This window comes from Zootoca vivipara, chromosome 7 (genome assembly GCF_963506605.1).
Source record: "Zootoca vivipara chromosome 7, rZooViv1.1, whole genome shotgun sequence".
NCBI lineage: Eukaryota > Metazoa > Chordata > Lepidosauria > Squamata > Lacertidae > Zootoca > Zootoca vivipara.
The window spans coordinates 33,731,042-33,740,339 of record NC_083282.1 but is presented as its reverse complement, the minus strand read 5'-3'; the positions used below and the strand labels follow the sequence as shown (position 1 = coordinate 33,740,339).

At 43.6% G+C, this 9,298-nt stretch overlaps 1 long non-coding RNA gene across 1 annotated transcript; it reads left to right on the top strand.

Moving 5' to 3' along the window:
- Window positions 1-223: 223 nt before the first annotated feature.
- LOC132592435 (uncharacterized) lies at window positions 224-7,824 on the top strand. Its single transcript, XR_009557895.1, has 3 exons — window positions 224-293; window positions 6,616-6,708; window positions 7,536-7,824. It is a non-coding gene; the product is annotated as an uncharacterized LOC132592435 (long non-coding RNA).
- Window positions 7,825-9,298: the final 1,474 nt, after the last annotated feature.

The following is a 9,298-nucleotide window of genomic DNA, read 5'->3' as shown; positions in this document are numbered from 1 at the left end:
TAGCCTAAGTCAACCAAGTCTGACAGAGAAACCTGAATGGGGGGAAATAGCCAGCTGGGGCTGAGTGAGGCTCAATCCTTGAAATGTGGCTGTACATGGCACCTTACTGACTAGAAACAGAATTGTCAGGTGGTGAGTGAGGAAGCAAGTATGGGCGGGCAGGAACTTTGTTGCTTACACACACGCACACGCACACACACACAGCCACGCTTGCTCTAAGCAGCTTCTCTGTGGCCAGCTCATGAGGTGCTGATGGGAAGAGGAACTTGAAGTTACATCTGCAATGAACTGGGGTGAGTTGCCGCATAGATGCAGATAAGAGATATAAACAGTGCTTTTTTTTCTGGGGGGAACGCAGTGGTAAGCATACCCCTAAACATTTTGTGAATCTTTGTACTTTTGTCCATTTACTGTATTTATTTTTCCTGGTTTGAACTATAAAATGGTGATTTTCTTGAGTTGAAATGAGAGTACCCCTAAACATTTCTTAAGGGGAAAAAAGCATTGGGTATATAACTGAAAAGGAAGGGGAAGAAGGAGCTCGTATTTGCTTGGCACCTGAGGAGAAATCAGGGACAAAAGCCTCCTTGCTGGGCAAAAGTATTGTGGCTTGCTCCCCCTCATCTTTTTAAAGCAGAAAGAAGCCAAATTGTTCCCTCTGATTCCATAGTAAGATCTATGGTTTTAAAATAGAAAGTCCTATTTGGTTCACAGAGCTTACTCTTAGGTCACTGGGTATGGGTTCACAGCCCTTCTTGAACATAGTGCAGGTAAGGTCCCAGCTGGGCATGGGCAGTGCCCACAGAAATCCTACAGCTCCTGGTGTATCAAAACTTTTGCTAAAGAAAAAGGTGGAGGAGTGGAGGAGTCAGAGGCATGTACATGAGCGGTGGAGATGAGGTCAGCAGCCTTATAACAGTGGAGGAAATGCCTTGCCAAAGAGTCAAACAGGTGAACAAGGCATGGAAACGCTCCACTTCATGCCTTGTGTGGAAGCAGCTCTCTTAAAGGAGAACTTGTAGGAGGGAATAGAGGCCCTTTCCAAAAGCTTTCCAAACGCTTTTTTATTTTATTTTTTAATTAAGCAAGTCTTGAGCCAGTACAATAAACCAATCACACCAAATGGATAAGCCAGGTTAAATCTTGTTGCAGTGGATTCATGTTTCAATAATCTCTAAATGGTGTATACCGTGTTTTCCCTTTTTTAAGACACCATCTTATAACTTTTTCCCCTCAAAAAAAACACAGGATGGCTTACTTTCGGTGGGATGTCTTTTTATTATTATTATTACCGGTACGGTTTGTACGGCTCAGGGCACTGCTGGGCTCTCTTGAGTGCTCGGCGCTGCAGCAGCCACCGGTTCTGGGTGGCAGGGTGGCAGGCGTCCTTGGCCGGGCCAGGTGGAGGCCGCTGGCTCAGGCGCTCCGCCCGCCGCTGCAGGGCGCTCCAAGCTCCTTGGCCGGGCCAGGCAAGGAAGAAGCAGTGAGCCCAGCGGTGGAGGCAAGCACGGAAACGGCAGGGATGGCGGTGGATGAGAAGACGGAGCACGGGGATGCAGCCAGCAAGGCGGGAGTGCGATCAGCTGTTAAGCGGAAGCTTTTGGAGCGCCGCTTCACAGCTGACCGCGCTCCTGTAATGCCAGCCGCATGGGTGAGTGGAGTGAGTGGGGGTGCCTGTGGGGGTTGGTTTCCGCAGCGCGGAAGTATGGCTTATTTTCGGGGCATGTCTTATATTTCTCAAATGCTTAAAAACCCTGCCATGGCTTACTTTATGACTACGTATTAAAAAAGGGGAAGCAGGGTATATATATATATATCCCCCCCAAAATATAGATGAAATGCAGAGCCTACAAATAATGCATTGTTTTTAAAATAAAAAGTTTTGTAAACTATCAGGACACTGATGTGACAGGAGATTTGCTGGTGTTTGCCATTTCACAAATGATTTTGGGGGAGATGGGGGTGCTGAGCCCACTAATTTTGTCTTAAATAAATCTTTTTAAAGGGTCCCTAAGTGGTGCAGGCATAGGGCAGAGAGGAGCTCATTATTATAGCATGAACGCTATCCAAAAAGCGTCCACCTAGTCTTCCTGCAGCTGGGTAACACTGCAAAATTAATAATGAATCCGTGGAAAAGTCCCTGACAATGATGGGGAAGCTGCTCTAGGCAGGTGCTTCATGGCAAAGGACACAGCTGAAAGAGAGAGGGGCCAAAGGGAGATGAGCTTGCTGTGCAAAGTGTGGCTGCAGCAAGAAGCAGGGGATGAGAGATGGTCAGCAGGACAAAGTGATGGAGGGATTTCAAAGTGAAGACTAGAACATTAAAGCTGCTATACAAATCAGGATATCACTTGTGTGTGTTTGTGTGTAAGACGTAGTCCAAGATTGGGGAATGTGGAAGATTACCAAGCAGGTTCCATTTTAGGAAATATATAGCTCTGAAAAGGAATGCCTCAATTTCACTGATCCCTTTACGAAGGATTTAGGCACTTGAAAACCCCACAGCATATCTTCTTTGTTCTCAACTCTTCCCCAATTTATCACAAATGTCACAATTTTAAAAATCATTTGTATGCCCACTTCCTTGTTTAATTCTCCTATTGATGAAATTAGTATTCCTGGCACTTGCAAATAATGGTTGTTGCTCCCACAATTTTTCTTTCCATAATAATCCCATTCGTGAAGAGTACTTTTTCTTTATTTTTAGGCTTCTATATTGTTTAGTGGGTGTGAAGAGAGAGGGGAAGAGTCTATGCGTAGATATATTTGAAGATCAGAGCAGCTTTATAAAGCTGCCGCATTATATTGCCCCACAACTGGTTTCTCACTTTCCCATCCCCACTCCCCTCTAATTTTTACATGAGGAAAGGACCATGGCCCAGTGGGGCAACATCTGCCTTGCATGCAGAAAGTTCAAGGTTCTGGGGTCTCCAAGTAGGGCTTGGAAAAGTGCTTTCCTGAAACCCTGGACAGCAGCTTCCGGTTGTTGAGCTTTTTTGGGGAGGATTGCACAGAGGTTTTTAGCTTCTCCCCCGTAACTTTTTGTATATGATAAGAATCCTGCGATCTACCAGGATCAGCCAGGGATCGACCGGTAGATCACAATCTACTGGTTGGACATCCCTGATGTAGGCAGTACTGAAGTAAATGGCGCCATGGTCTGACACACTTTAAGACAGCTTCCTATGTTCTCATGGCATTGGTTGACTTGGAGACAGTATGGTACCCAGTAGGCTTCTGGATATATGGTTTCAGGTGAAGAGACATATGATTCTAAAGACAGAAATCCATGAATTGGTCCCCAATGGAGGAATTCCAAAGAGGATGAGGACTGCATTTGATATTTTCCGACTTAAACCTGTGAGGTATTTGCTTCACCCTGCTCTCCCTCAACAAACTGCCTACATTAAAAACAGTTCTTGTAAAAAGGAATCACACTTCTTTCTTGTAAATGGCCTGGACTGATCACTCATCCATTTCTGAGTGCTTGACAGTAAAAGAAACTGAAAAGAAAAGCGATTCATCTGGTTTGCCTTGTTACATGACGTATCAACCTGAACAAGCCAGATAGCCATACACCATCTTCCAAAGAGACTGTGGGAACAAGATTTAGTGAAGAAACTTATATTCCTTCCTGATGGTGAAAGAAAAGGCTCAAAAAGAAGGTCCAAATTTCCTACAAACAACAATTTTCTACAGTGACTGTGGAGCTGGACTGTGGAGGCACAAAGGAGAATACAAGGCCATCCTTATCTTCATTTGGGAAATGTTGGAGGATGTGGAAATATAAAATATAGTACATTATTGAAGTACTGCTATTGCAGAATACTTTTGTTGGCAAAATACCCTCCATTTCAGTGCTATTTTTCTAGAAAAAGAGTTGCCAGAACTCACCATGAACGCCTCCCTTGTTCTCTTAGAATGGCAATGGCACCCACTTGAGAGATGCTGGAACTGAGTTCCGGCGAGTTCCGGCTGAAAAAAGCCCTGCCCTATTTGGTTGCTCCTGCCTCCCTTCCCCTCAAAACAGCAGTCCAATGTTCAATGCCAGCTGTACTCAGTGACTGTATTGTCACCCACATGAGATGGCTTAGAGGCAGAGAATTGTTTAAAGAAATTCAAAGGTGATATAATTAAACCACCTTTGTTCTTGGCACACAAGCTATTTTCCTTTCTCTCTAGCTGGGCCTTGTAATTCTGAAACGTTAACAGAAATCTGTTAAATTTGAGCAGATGTGGGGGAGGGGGAGGCTGATATTGTACACACAGACACGCAAAGTGAGCGGTGTTGACTCTCTTGTCATACCAATTTAAAATCTTGGAGAAACTATCGTGCCCAGAATGCCAGCATAACTGAAAACAACAGGTGGTGTATGGTTACCGTACATAAAAAGGAACACACTGCAGTGTAGCCAGAAGTGCCATTTAAAGCTTCTTCCAGTCACAGAGTAAGGTTTTTTGATAAGCCAATTCTTAATATATTCTTTTCTAAATGGTCACTTTATACTTATATTTTCCTTTTCACACTTTTTATATTGTAACACAAAATAGTATGGGGAACCATTGGTTCTCCAGATGTTGCTGAACTACCACTATCATCCTTTGTCACTGGCCATACTGGCTGGGGCTGATGCGAACTGTAGCCCAGGCATCCCCAAACTTCGGCCCTCCAGATGTTTTGGCCTACAACTCCCATGATCCCTAGCTAAGAGGACCAGTGGTCAGGGATGATGGGAATTGTAGTCCAAAACATCTGGAGGGCTGAAGTTTGGGGATGCCTGCTGTAGCCCAACAACTTCTGGAGGGCCAAATGTTCCCACCCCTATGTTCAATAGCTCATTGTCTGAAAACATTAATGGCACACATTTAGCTTTAGATCCATGTAGGCTGACTGAATTTTCCTTCTTGTTGATTCAGGTCAATTATACATTCACACTTTCACTGTCAAAAAGAGATCTGTGCAAATGATGATGATAATAAATAAGAAAATCCAATTTGTTACCGTTATTAACATTATTATTTATTAAAAATTTTGAACTGCCTTTTAAATGTGACTCATTTACAAGCGTGCCATAAAAACAGCTTCGAATCATAAAAAAACAGTACCAGAAATAATAACTAAAGATAGATTTAGAAACAAAATGAACACCTAAAGGCACAGACATTTTCATCCAGCTAAAAATGCTTTTCGAAACAAAAATGTATTCATTTTTTTCCCAGAAGGTATAGATAATGAACACCTGTTCTAGTTCAACATTACTAGTTAAGTTGTTACATTCTTATTGCCAATTATATTACCTATGGCACAAAGCATATGAAAGCAGAAACAATTTTGCAGACAAAAACAACTGTGGAGGAACTTTTCCGTTTGTACAGAATTCTGCTGACCATACTCCCCAATTAAGTACAGTATACATATGATTCCAATTGGATTCATTTGCACTTGCAATTCCTCTGAAAGATTCAAAGATCAATTCATGTCTATTGTACCTTTTCTCGTAATGTGCAATCTAAGTTATTTCAGCACAGCAAACAAAATAGAATGGGATTGCTGCTATTTAACAACCCTTCACAGTCCTAACCTGTCTCCACTATTCTTGCTCTTCCACCTCATAAGCCTACGGAGGCAAACAAAACCCTAATTTTGCCCCTTGGCAGGCAAGGGATGGCAATCATTTCAATGGTTCCACCATATTTGAATATAGACCACAAGTGAGCAAACTACAGCAACTGCATCTAATGCAGCACTGGCACTTCCTTAGGGAAAGGTTTCCCACCCAACTAACTGACAACAAATTAGGAGGATCCAGTTGTGTGTGTATCACACTAAAGTCAGAAAGTAATTACTTTTATTTGCTTTCCAGAACAGTAGCTGGTGTACAAAAAGAATCGGTAAATATCATTAGACAGTAACCCCATTAAACCCAGTGGGGTTTATCACATAGGATTAGGGGGTTATCTGTGGTAGCCATGGTGAAAATGGAAGCAGGACAGTCTATATCCTGGATTAGTTAATCCAAAACATCTTCATCTCTGGGTCTGCCCACCACCAGCAATGTGGTTCTTGATAGAAGGAAGGTTGCCCATTGCCCTGACGCAGGCATCCTCTTTTCAGAGAGGACCTGGCAACTCTAACGCTATGAGCAGCACATTTTGAAAAAAATAAGCACTAGTATGTTTATCTGAGTTGATGCAACCCAAAGGCTGCTATGACCTTTGGAATGATTCTGTTTCTCAGTTTTTGCTTAAGCACTTGTGCTTCCAGAAGAGACAGAGAAGAAGAAGCATTTGGTCATGAACCAGAAAAGAAACCCGAGAAATATTGCTCATGAAAGGCAAATAAAATAAAATACAAAGAGCTGGGGAATCCCTAAAATTAGGCCCTGCTCCTAGAATGAGCTTCATGTTTTATTGTAACTGTCTGTTGTTTCTTGTAAAATCCAGATGCTCAACATTGCATTGAAAAGTCCCAGGAGCTTGGGATGTGGTGGTGGAGTTCTGCCTTCCTGTTCTGAGAAGTAGAAAAGATCCCTCAACCCCATTACCTTTGATGAGTAGCTAAAGGGTTATTCCACCCCCCTCACCACAGAGATTTGTTTGTTTGTTTTAAAACAGGGCAAGCAAACCCCAGCAAAAACTCATGCATCAAGATGTTCTTCACGGCACATGTTCCCTTAACGGTTTGGCTTTTAGTACACATGGGAATAGGTAAGTATTTATAGTCCCAAGCAAATGCAGTGGCTTCACTATTTGGGGTTGGGGGGGTCCTTGGTCCAAACACCGTCAGTAGGATTCCTAAACCTGGAAGTGTTTTGTGCATAGCAGGCGCAAACCTGAGAATTTTCTCATGAAGATGCTCCTACCAAGTAAGACAATTGGCTCCCTTTGGCTCAGTACAGTCTACTCTGATCTACTGCAAGTCCCAACGGCTTTAGCCAGAGGTCTCTCATCACGTGCTATCTTGAAGGTTTCAGAGGTGAAGCCTAGATCCTTATGAATGCAAATAAAATGGCCTGCTATCGCCGCGATGCATAGTACCACCCCCAGTTGGGAGTGATGAGCATAACAACATAAGGAGTGCCTGCTAGATCAGGCCAGTGGCCCAGTTAGTCCACCATCTTGTTTTCCCAGTGGTCAACTAGACACCTATGGAAAGCCTGCGAGCGAGTCCTGAGCCTTCTCGCCTCCTGCAGTTTCCAGACCATAGCTGTCAAGTTTTCTCTTTTCTCGCGAGGAAGCCTATTCAGCATAAGGGAATTTCCCTTAAAAAAGGGGAGAACTTGACAGCTATGTTCCAGACACTGGTATTCAAATGCATACTGTCCCCAACCAACCTTTTATAAGGCTGCCACTAAATCCTAGTCGCAGGACCCTTTGGGGACTAGGCCTGCCATACTGTCTTTGCCAAGTGAGTTTCCATCTGTTAAGAAACCTTCCTCATTTGGGGGAACTGTATGTTCTGGGGAAAACTCTTCCTTTTATTTGAACTGTTCTATCAGAAAGCATCACATTTTCCTTTCCTTTTTTCAATCTAGGAGTACATTTTGGGAGCTCAAATGCTTGCATCAAAAAACAGTTGAGTAGCATTGCTCTCTCTCGCTCTCTAACAAATATTCTGTTTATGTATTAGGCTAAAACATTGTTAAGAACCACTCATCAGAATTCCTAATTGTATATCACTCTTCAGCACCGATACATAGATTTACCTACTAGGAACTGCATATTGACTGTGGGGCCTATTGCTGCAGCAATTGTAATTGCAGATAAACAGACAGGCTGAATTATCTCTAAAGAACCTGCATTGATATTGACAAAGGAACTACTTAAGCCTTAAGGGATATGATTATTTCATTTTCCGTAATTGTTTCCAGCCATTTTCAGTTGTGTGTGAGAGTGTAGGAATCTGCCCTATGGCCATATATACCTTACAGTTTATTGAGAAGTCTACAATAAGACGGCTCATTTGTTGCTTTTGATCGCATGTAGGGGCTCATCCAAACTTCCATTTGTCCCACAGCTAGGGTTGCCATATTTTGAAGAAGAAAAAAAGAGGACACATTTGCCAGCGACTGGGGCAGGGGGTAGGGGATGCGGGAGCAGGGCCATGCCATGGTGGGGTGCGCATGGGAGTGACATTGGTGGTCACCAGAGTGAAGCGGGAAAATTCGGTACCAACGGAAACTCCTCGGACATTTTGGCAAATTCAAAAAATCTACCCAGACAGAAATTTAACGCTGAAAAAGAGGACTTGTCCTGGAAAAGGAGGATGTATGGCAACCCTACACAGCTTTCCCCCAGGAAAACCCACTCTTTACTGCTGAATCAGAGCAAATTTCAGTCGGGTTTTCCGTGCATTGACATTTGCTCCGATTCAGTGCTAAAGAGCAAGTTTTCCTGGGTGAGGGGGCAATGCAAACAGAAAACTGCTCAGACCCTCTACCTAGAAAGCAGAGGGCAAGCTGAAAAATTAATGGACAAGCCCTAAATTAATTCATTAGGATCAAATCACTGGAAAATATAACTGTTCAAACTAAAATGAGCACCATGTATTATTTCTGTATATACACTGAAAGAATTCACTTGCTCCCTGTGTTATAATTAAATAATGTCAGGCCTGCCAGGCACATACCATATTTTTCCGTCTATAAGACGCCCCCGTGTATAAGGAACCACCCTATTTTGGGGGACTAAATTTTAAGAAAATGAGGGGAGATGGCCCAAAGTTGTTGAGCTTCTCCCCCCCCCCCCAGCTGCAGGCAGGAAACACCCCGTAGAGATCGTTTCCCACGCACAGCGACATCGGAGGAAGTTGCGCTCCCACCAACCGGCTGGCTGGCGGGCGCACCGCTTCCCCCCCCCCAATGCCACTATCCGTGTATTGGACAACCCCCGTTTTTTGACATGGTTTTTGAGTAAAAAAAACCCTTGTCTAATACACGGAAAAATACGGTAGTTGTAGAAGGGATCATTTCCCCTTAATCTCCCTTCTTCACAAGGCTCAGCCGCCCTCCAAACACCATGGAATCTGGCCGAGTGACACAGGAGTTCATTACAAGGGAAACAGACACCTGTAGGTGGAGTTTTTCTGATCGTCTGCCTGAATCTAAACAATGATGGAAGCAAAAGTAGCAGGCATGCTTGTAGCACAGGGTTGGGGGTGTGCAATTAGTTATGTAAAAGGCTAGACAAGAGGACCTGGAAAGCCCAGACCTGTGTCTAGAAAGCGCAGAACAAAGTTAAGTGTGGGTGATGGGGATCCCCTGTGACGGGGATGAAATCGATCCCACCATTCTGCACC